This window comes from Budorcas taxicolor, chromosome 12 (genome assembly GCF_023091745.1).
Source record: "Budorcas taxicolor isolate Tak-1 chromosome 12, Takin1.1, whole genome shotgun sequence".
Classification (NCBI taxonomy): Eukaryota; Metazoa; Chordata; class Mammalia; order Artiodactyla; family Bovidae; genus Budorcas; species Budorcas taxicolor.
The window spans coordinates 79,142,443-79,153,215 of NC_068921.1; the positions used below are offsets into that span (position 1 = coordinate 79,142,443).

The 10,773-nt window shown below is 44.2% G+C and overlaps 1 protein-coding gene across 3 annotated transcripts in view; it reads right to left on the reverse strand.

The window, feature by feature from the left end:
* METTL21C (methyltransferase 21C, AARS1 lysine) overlaps positions 1-377 on the reverse strand; it is a 239,337-nt gene extending 238,960 nt beyond the window's left edge. The window contains exon 1 of one of the 3 annotated variants that reach the window (XM_052650180.1): positions 306-377. The gene's annotated coding sequence lies outside the window, so the exon portion shown is untranslated. The remainder of the gene's footprint in view (positions 1-305) is intronic. The other 2 variants (XM_052650183.1, XM_052650177.1) reach the window with 2 other exon arrangements.
* Between the last annotated feature and the right edge of the window lie 10,396 nt (positions 378-10,773).

Here is a 10,773-nt window from a genome sequence, read left to right on the forward strand (position 1 = left end):
TTTCTTCATTTTGCATGCAAGGAAAGGAGATCTGTTTTCAGTTCAATAACAAGTAATACTTTTCCCTGTGGAATGAGATGACTCCCTTCCCCATTATTGTAGTTGACATGAAAAATTAATTTTTCCTCCAAAAAGCAACCTTGAACACAACTACAGAAGTCTACCTAGTGTTCATCATTAGCTCAATACACTATAGGCTCTATATCATAGGTTAATATTTAATAAATAATTGGGAAGTTCTGAAAAGGACTTCTTGTTAGTACCTTCAAAATAATTTCAAACTGTTAGTTTAAACAGATCTTTACCTTATGTAGCAGAAGAGAGTTGAGATTTCTATACAGCCTTGAATCCCCAGTGTTTTATAGAGGTCTGCATCTGAGTGGATTAGCATTTTATGAACCAAAGCCAGCCAGTGGAAGTCCAAGTTATTTAGGGTAGCATTACCCACCAGTACCCAGACATTATTTTGCTAGAATTTTTTCCCTCTCTCTATGGCTTTCTCAATTTTCTAGGTTACACACACACACACACACACACACACACACAATTTTTTCAACATGAAAAGGAATCACTCTCAAAAGATGCAGAAAAATCACAGCAGCAGAATAGACCTTTTTCTCTATGGTGTCCAGTGGCTGTGATGTGGACTGAAACGCGGACTTAACATTTCACTTTGAAAAAAAGTGGAGGGTGGACAGTTGGGGTTTTGTACCAACCTGCACACTGAATGCTTATCAGCCCAGCTCCTGTGGGGAAAAGAAAGGGCCTGTCTGGCATGGTCTCTCTCCTAGACCCTGATTCCAGCAGCCAAAAATAACAGAAGACTCTGCCCAGAGGGGGACTGGAGAACGTCTATCCATAAGAAGGGGCTTGAGTGAAAGGCTTACAGTCGTATAAGGAGTAAAGTTAGCTGGGGCAGAAGTGGATGAGACGTCAGAAAAGTCTTCCCAGAAAAAAGCAAGCTGTTGTCATTGATTTCATTGAAATAAAGGGCAATTTAAGAAGGAGGAAGATCGTGTGCTCATCTAGGTAGCCTGGAAACATTTAGAGTAGCAGATAGGGCTTATAAACTAAAGCCTTGGGCAAATGGGAATTTAAGTAGACCTTCACATATATGAGGCACCACACTTACCCAATGAGCTGAGTGAATGATTTAGTTTGAATAGATCTGAGCCTAATTTTATTTATTTGTTACCCAAATTTGGAAGCCTCTCCTCTGCTGCCACTTTTTTTCCTCTAGTCCATTTCTTCTCACTTTGGGTCTTCATCCAGACATGCTCTGCTCCTGACTGTCTCCTCTCCCGTAAACGAAGGAGGTGACCTGCAGTCTTTTTCAAGTCTGGCATTCGGTTCGAATGCTCTCTCATTCCCCAAATGGTCTAGTCTTCTGACTGCGTCTTGCACTTGGTGACTCCTTCCCACCAGGTATCATCATCCCTGGTAGAGACAGCAGTGAGAGGGCCATCATTACACTTCCATAGATAACTCTTCAAGACTGATTGCAAGTTATACACTATGTGGGTGTGTATGTTTACACGCACACACATTTATTCTGCATGCCTTACAATGAAGAAAAGGACAAAGGGGAAAAAAAGATGTTTTGGATCCCTTAAATTCCAATATCTGGGAAAGGAAGCCTGGCCAACATTTTTTAATGTCAACCTCTAGGCTTTTTTTTTTTTTTTTTTGTATAAACCTTATAAAAGCTCTTTGACTGAAAATGAAACCAGATAGAAGTATGTGTCTCTTTGAGCTAATATGGAATATTCTATTAAGAGTTGCTTTTTAATACTGCTTTCAGAATTGATCTTTTTGGTAGCTGCTTTTAGAAGCAAATCAGAAGTCTACTGCCCAGAGCTCGAGTAAGTTAGCCCAAGGTTCCTGAAGGCTGAACTGTGGATGGGGTACATCAGAACCACCTGGAGGCTTTACTGAACACAGACTTAGCTCCTAGGAATTCTTGGCCATTGGTCTAAGAAGGAGCCTAGGAGTTTGAACTCCCCGCCGGACAACTGTTCCCAGCGTGTCTGTAGCACCCAGCGGGCAGTAGCTGTCCATCCATAGGGCAGGGGACAAGCGGGCTGTTTTCACATAGTTGAAGTGCCAGCCAGTTGGGAGGGATTAGCCTTCTGCCTGGCCCTACGGGGCACACTGGTGAAGTAAGTTTCCAGGAGGCAGATTTGGGCATAATCGGAAAGAATTCTGTAACAAGCCGAGCCCCAAAACAACTGATCACGGGGAACCTAGCATGGTGGACAGTGGGCCAGGTTTAGAGCCAGAAGATGCAAGGTTGGATAAAAGTTTGTGTGTGTGTGAGTTGCTTCAGGAGTGTTCTGCTCTTTATGACACCGTAGGCTGTCGCTTGCCAGACTCCTCTGTCCATGGGATTCTCCAGGCAAGAATACTGGAGCGGGTTGCTATTTCCTCCTCCAGGGGATTGTCCAGACCCAGGGATCCAACCCACGTCTCCCGAGTTGTGGGCAGATTCTTTACCACCTGAACCACCAGGGAAGCCCAGATAAAAGTTTACACAGGCTCAGCGAGAAAGCTGCGTATATGGGGCCACTCTGCCTTCCTGCATCAGCAAGGATCCCGAGGTACCACTGGGCTTTCTTCCAACTCTCTCGGCCAGTGGTCCTCTACCAAGGGGAGCCCTCCTTTCCTCCCAGAAAAGTCTAGTAACTTGGAAACCATCTGGCAGTTTTGGCTTGTCACAGCTGGGAGAGGGGATACTGCCAGACGTTTTACGTCACTCAGGACATCCCCCGCACTCTCACCACCCCACAAAGACCCATCCCACCCGAAAGGTCAGCAGGGTCCAGGTTGAGAACCCTAGTCTAAGCGATGGGTGGGAGTTGTCATGCAGAGTAAATTCTAATTGCCATCCTGCAAATACCATCTACCAGCAGGCTAATCCCTGCCTCCTCATGCTCAGGGTCTTCATCCATAAAATGGGTGCATTTGCACTTACAGAGTGGCTAATACACGCTGGATTCTGAGCTGCAGCCCCACAGAGACCCAGCATTGCAGCCCCTGGCTTCTTCTGGTTTCTCCCAGGACCAGACCTAGAGACAAGGATTTGAAAGTATTTTGGGGGGCAGTGGGGGGGGGACAAGGAAAGGAAAATAATCCAGGGAAGGATGTTTAGAAGCGGTATATACAACAGGGGGTCTTCCCAGGTGGCTCAGCAGTAAAGAATCCACCTGTCAATGCAGGAAACACAAGAGATGCGAGCTCAGTGAGAAGGAAATGGTAACCTACTCCCATATTCTTGCTTGGAAAATCCCATGAACAGAGGAGCCTGGTGGGCTACAGTCCATGGGGTTGCAAAGAGTCAGACATGACTGAGCAGACACCCACCCATGCATCTACCACAGGGGACAACACAGACTTAATCACATGGGAAAAGGCTTGGAAATGAGGCAAAATACAGACCTCAGAACCATTCTGCTCTAGATTTGGGGGGCTTCTGGGCCATCTTTACACCAACAAGTCAGCACAGATGCAGAGACAGAGGCTGCAGCACTCAGATGTGTCCAAGGAATAGTGAGATGGTCTCAGTTCTCTGCTCATGGTAAGAAGTGAAATTTTATACACTGGAAAGAATCTGGCACAGCATCTGGTGGCCTAGAAGGTCATCAATAACACATCTTGTACTAAATTGTACATTGTCCAAGTTGTGGGCTAGACTAGAAGCTTGCTTGGAAGGGCTCTGGGTCATTCTCTGAATCAAATGGAGAAGCTGATCATCAACGCTTCAGAAATAACAGACCCAGGGCAGCTCTGGTCCTAGACGGCTCAGTAGCATCAGGCGTTCACGGCCTCCTCTTTGAACAGTGTCATAGGGGCCTCAACCACAGTTACCTTCCACTTGTGCAACTGCAGATTCGGGCCCTGGGGGACACAATTCTGACTGGTCTAACTTGGTCATAAGTTCTGCCTCCTAGACAGGGCTGGTCCAGGTGAGAGAAGCATCTGGCAGGATCACGAGGAGGAGGGCTGGCAACTCCAAGAGGGAAGCTGAGCCCCAAACAAGTAATTTTGTGTGTGGCCCTCCTCTCCTCCCCGCCATCCTGTGCATGCCCACTTTCCTATTTTCATAAACACAATTTAAAAGTGAGGACCCATCTTCTCGACAATGGAAGATAACTTCATAGCTCAGTTGGTAAAGAATCTACCTGCAATGCAGGAGACCCTGGTTCGATTCCTGGGTCGGGAAGATCCTCTGAAGAAGGGATAGGCTACCCACTCCAGTATTCTTGGGCTTCCTTCGTGGCTCAGCTGGTAAAGAATATGCCTGCAATGTGGGAGACCTGGGTTCAATCCCTAGGTCAGGAAGATCCCCTGGAGAAGGGATAGGCTACCCACTCCAGTATTCTTGGGCTTCCTTTGTGGCTCAGCTGGTAAAGAATCTGCCTGCAATGTGGGAGACCTGGGTTCAATCCCTAGGTCAGGAAGATCCCCTGGAGAAGGGATAGGCTACCCACTCCAGTACAGTCCATGGGGTTGCAAAGAGTCGGACATGACTGAGCGACTTTCGCTTTACTTTTCACTGGCCACCGCATCTGGAGAGAATGGAGCTGTTCTTCAAGTTGAAACCTCTAGACGATGCCATTTTTTTCACTAGTTCCATGCTTCCCTCTCAATAGGCAGGCATTTCTAGGAGACCAGAGATAATAACTGTTTCATCACCACTTATCATGAGCCACTGCTCCCGACCCAGAAGATGAACAAGAGACTCACTGCTTTTCACACAACCTTCCCCAAAAGTTCTGCCAAGGAAGAGTTGCTGATCAGGCAAATATGTGTCCATCATCCTTACTTACAGCTTCCCTGGTGGCTCAGGTGATAAAGAATCTGCCTACAATGTGGGAGGCCTGGGTTCAATCCCTGGGTCGGGAAGATCCCCTGGAGAAGGGCATGGCAACCCACTCCAGTATTCTGGCCTGGAGAATCCCTTGGATGGAGGAGCCTGGTGGGCGACAGTCCACGGGGTCACAAATAGTCAGACGTGACTGAGTGACTAACACACACCATCCTTATGAGGGAGACTGTGATGGGAATTCACTTCCAGGGAGATGAGAGTCTTGGTGGAGAACTAGATGTTCTCCGAAAGCCTGGTAACCACTAACATTTAAAAAGTGTGTGGCTTTTCAGTGTGTTATGCAGATAATATTTGGTCACAGAGAAGTGCCATTCCAGAATTTCTGACCCCTCAATTATTTGGAAATACAGTGCCTCAAAGTCCATGATATTCATGTCAAATACTGGGTTGGCCAACCAATTGGTTCCTATTTTTCCACATCATCTTATGGAAAAATATGAACCAGCTTTTTGATCAACCCAATAGTTGAGGCTGCAGCACACCCCTTCACCTGCCAGACTCCTGGGGGAGCCCCTGGAGGTGCCAGGGGAAAGGGTTCACTGATGCTGCTAATGGGAGATGTAAAGACCTAGACCAGTCAGCACTGTGGAGAATCAGACACAGGAAACCTGCCCAGCGGGACCTTACAGTAGAATTCTTCTTGTCTTGGTTTGGCTGAAACATAAAGAAGATGGATGCCTTGTCTTATTAAAGAGAGACTACCATCAGAAATTTGAAAGTCAGAGATTGAAAAACATTCAGGTAACACTTAAATTTTGTCAGCCATGTGGACATAGAAGCATTTGCTCCTGTTTCATTTGAAATATCCTTTATGGAATGACACACACTACCAGTGAAGAGAGAAGAAAGAAGATGGGTGAAATGATCCAATATGTCTGGAAAGAGTGAGTGAAGCGCCAGTCTTTTCATTTTAAAAATAGCACAAGCCTGGTCCTAGGCATCTGAATCCACACTCAATCACATGGAAAGGGCTGGCTGCCTGTAAGTTATCCGCCTTATAAAATGGCTCTGACAGGAAACCACAGTAGTCTTGAAGGAGTTCCATGCATTTTGGAGAAGAGATGTAATTGGCTGTTTGTTTCTATTTTCACTTTTTCCTCAAGCCAGTTCTTAAAGACAGATGTCCCCTCAAAGAAATGTCATCATTATTTTAGAAGAATCAACTGTCACCATGGACAAATCACAATTGGTCATCGCCAAGGTTCATGTCATTGAAATAGCCAAGAGTGCTTTGGAGCTGAGATATAAGCCTGTGATACTCATCACATGGAGGAATGTCATACTTGGGAAATAGGTTACATAAGAAATGCTGACATTGAAATGTCTATGAAATAAGAGTGACCTTGCTAATTGTTGTTTGGTTGCTAAGTTGTGCGATCGCTTTTGCGATCCCGTGAACTGTAGCCCACCAGGCTCCTCACGCTGTCCATGGAATTCCCCAGGCATGAAAACTGGAGTGGGTTGCCATTTCCTTCCCTGAGGGATTTTCCTGACCCAGGGATCAAACCCGCATCTCTTGCATTGACAGGCAGATGCTTTACCACTGAGCTATCAGGGAAGCCCAGTTTGCTGGTAACATTGCTCTTAATTTAAAATTTAGTAAAGCATAACTTTTTGATGTTTATCTTAATCCTAGGATAGATGGAACCAAAGGAATCTATTAGTCTGGAAAAAAAAAAAACAAAAACCCTCACAGCAAGTCAACTTTGAGAGTAAGGATGGGAGTTGTTCCCTGGGTTCCAGGTTTATTGTCAGATCTAGGAAGCAGAAGTGACTGCAACAACCTCCCAGCTCCCTGCCAGGAGCGGATGCCTCCAATGCCATCTGTTCTTTCCGTATCGCCATCAGCTGCTTGGAAATGGTGCTTTTTAGAGGGGCTTAGCGGTAACTCATCATGCTCTGGTTTTAGCAACAGCAGTTGACCTGTCCGTGTTCAGAAAGATCATTTTTTCCCAACAGATTTTGACTAGGAAAGAATGTTTACCTGGTGGGACTATTCTGGGATGAGCCGCCATGGAGCATTCCTGTCATTCTTTCCCCTCATTCTCGGGCAGACTCAATTTGAGAAGCACGGGTGCTCATCGAGGGCCGTGTGGTCATGGGTTTGGGAAGATGTACTGAATGATTTCAGTATTGACCCAGGTGAAAGGCGTGAGAGGGGCAAGAAGCAGTAGAGAGGCAATTCCCTCGGAGGCAGCCCTTCCTCTCGCCAACTGTGTGTTCCCAGAGAAGTCACACCCACAGGCTCCCTCTCCTTCCTCTGTTAGAGATGATAACATCTCCTTAGTGCTTCTCTGTAGGTCCTTTTAGGAGGCGAGGGAGACAAAGGATACAAACCGGCTATGAAAATTACAGTGCTTCTGTAAGCTTTGGGCTTCCCAGGTGGCGCTCGTGGTAAAGAACCTGCCCGCCAGCACAGGAGACACGAGAGACGCAGGGTTCGATCCCTGGGTCGGGAAGATCCCCTGCAGGAGGGCATGGCCACCCACTCCAGTATTCTTGCCTGGGAAATCCCACGGACAGAGGAGCCTGGTAGGCTACAGTCCATGGGGTCACAAAGAGTCAGACACGACTGAGTGACTAACAGTAAAGTATTTTCAAAGATGCTTTAGAAACGCGTATCCGAGAATGAAAGAAAAGAAAACCTCTGTGTGCCGTAAATGGAGAGGGGACTCAAAGCCACAGCAGTAAGTGAATGAGTTCATGCCGCCACAGTCTGGGGCATGTTAGACGTGGGAGCAGGCCTGGAATCCAGAATCTTTGGGATTTTGATGCTTTTGGAAGCCAGAAGTTATGACCTTGGGAAGACAGGATGGGTGATGTGGGACTAGGGTGAATCCAGGTTTGGGGCAGGCCCTGATGTTTATGCAATCTAGGGGGAGTATCCTCTTTAAGGAAAAAAAAATTAATTATGAATACAAATTCAGGTCCAAAAGTAATATTTATTTAAAATAAGAAAGCACCAAAATTAACAAAATCTTAAAAGGTGAAAAATTATATATTAACATTAATGATTTACTATATATAACAAATATAATTATTATAACTGCATAAGATATTATAATATATAACAATCAAGTATAATTATTATATATGTAAAATCTAAAAAGTACAGCAAACTAGTGAGTAGAAAAAGTAAGCAGGCTCACAGATATAGAGTCACCAGTGGGGAGAGGGAGAGGAAAGGGACCATACAGAGAGAGGGGGGAAAAAAGAGTTATTATGGGATTAAATAAACCATATATGTGAAGCTTTTGAAAACTGTAAAGCACTATAGAACTTAAAAATATCTTTCATTCAATAAAATAAATTTTAATGAAAAATAGAATATTTAAAAATAATGTATTAATAATCATGATTTACTACATATAATAAATAAATAAGACATATATACAATTACAACTATACAATGTAATAATTGTGTACTTTGTAATAATTAACTGCATTATGTAATATAATAATAATGATGTAAGATATACTAAATTTTTGTATTAGTATAATACAAAATTAACTTCCTGCAATGCTTTAAAAATATTTCCTAAATTTTAGGCTGCCTACTTTTTGACCATTTTATATGGTACCAATATATTTCTTAGAGAAGATAAAACATTAATAAAATTTTTTTTCTTCTTCAAGGTTCATTTAAATTTATTTCAGTTAAGATATATTGATAAAGTTTCTTTAGCTTGAAAACCCATTATTGGTAATATCATGTGAATTTTGGGTGGTGGTTTAGTTGCTAAGTCATGTCCAACTCTTGTGACCCCATGGACTGTAGCCCACCAGGCTCCTCTGTCCAAGGGATTTCCGAGGCAAGAATATTGGAGTGGGTGGCCATTTCCTTCTCCAGGGATCGAAACCGGGTCTCCTGCATTGCAGGCAGATTCTTTACCGACTGAGCTACAAGGGAAACCAACATAAATTTTTAGGTTGTCAAATTTACTTCTTTCATACATGACTTATAAGATTATGGGATGCTTAAATTATTCGTATGAATAGACTGGCTGTAAATATTCTTTGAACTGACACAACTTATTGACAATATTGTGATCTATGCCCTTGTTTCTGTAGTGAATTGTAAGCTTTATATTTATCTTCTCCAGCGTCAGTATTTCAGATTAAGCACTAAGGAGTTTAATCTTTTTTCCCAACGTGTTCATATTACTCCTTTCTCTTTATTAACTGGTAGGAGAATTATGCTTAAGTCCTTGAACTCCAGGCATCTGTGGGCTTGAACTCCAAGATGCAGACAGAGGGGAAATGAATGCAGTTAAGTTAAGGGGATGTATCTGACAGAGAGAAGACGCATATCTCACGCACACACACTCTCACCCATACATAGACGGAAAGAGAGAGTAAAAATATTGGAAACGAAGATATTGTTAAAGAAAAGCCAAAATGGAGGCCCCAGCTTGAAGACAACCCTACACCAAATTCTGAGTCACGTGACCACAGGTTAACCTGTCCTGATTTCCCCCAAATGCTGACTCCGGCCTTCAACAAAACTCCCATTTCAGAGGGATAGAGGTAAGATGAGCTGTCATAAACCACCTCGTTAGGACGTCTGCCAATAAAGATCTTTCTTCTTACACTTGTTGCCTGGATGTTCAGCAAGAACACTCAAACTCAAGCTGCCCCATGCAGGGTGACCTTCCAGCCTCCTGGCTGGCCGACCTGGAACAAGCCAGCCTCTGAGGGCTCTGTCCTAGAAGGAGAGTGACTTTTCAGGAACCCAACACATCAGGGAGTGAGGTGCTTCCTTCTTCCACTTTTCACCAGTTGTGAGAGCCCACTTCTTACACTTTGCTCCTGTAAGTCTCCTGCTCTCAGGGTGGGTTTCTCGTGAAATAACAGATCCCTAGCAAACAAGGCACTCTGAACATTTTTTTTTGATAGATCTAAAATCTCTCTTTATTAAACTTTTAATTTTATATTGGAGTGTAGCCAGTTAAATGGAAAATATAAATTTACAGCCAGTTAAATGTTAAAACTCAACATTCAGAAAACTAAGATCAAGGCATCTGGTCCCATCACTTCATGGCAAATAGATGGGGGAACAGTGGAAACAGTGACAGACTTTGTTTGGGCAGGAGTTCTAAAATCACTGCAGATGGTGACTGCAGCCATTAAATTAAAAGACGCTTGCTCCTTGGGAGAAAAGCTATGACCAACCTAGACAGCATATTAAAAAGCAGAGACATTACTTTGCCAACAAAGGTCCATCTAGTCAAAGTATGGTTTTTCCAGTAGTCATGTATGGATGTGAGAGTTGGACTGTGAAGAAAGCTGAGTGCTAAAGAATTGATGCTTTTGAACTGTGGTGGTGGAGAAGACTCTTGAGAGTCCCTTGGAATGCAAGGAGATCCAGCCAATCCATCCTAAAGGAAATCAGTCCTGAATATTCATTGGAAGGACTAATGCTGAAGCTGAAACTCCAATACTTTGGCCACTTGATGTGAAGAACTGACTCATTGGAAAAGACCCTGATGCTGGGAAAGACTGAAGGCAGGAGGAGAAGGTGACCACACAGGATGAGATGATTGGATGGTGTCACCAACTCAGTGGACATGAGTTTGGGTAAGCTCCAGGAGTTGGTGATGGACAGGGAGGCCTGGTGTGCTGCAGTCCATGGGGTTGCAAAGAGTTGGACACAACTGAGTGAGTGAACTGACAAGGAGGCATGGCAACCCACTCTAGTATTCTTGCCTGGAGAATTCCATGGACAGTGGAGCCTTGGGGGGCCACGGTCTGGGGGGTCACAAAGAGTTGGATACAACTGAAGCAATTGAATACGCATGCACGCACAGATAGGCAATTAACAATGTTGTGATAGTTTCAGGTGAGCAGCAAAGGGACTCAGCCGTACATATACATGTATCCATCCTCCC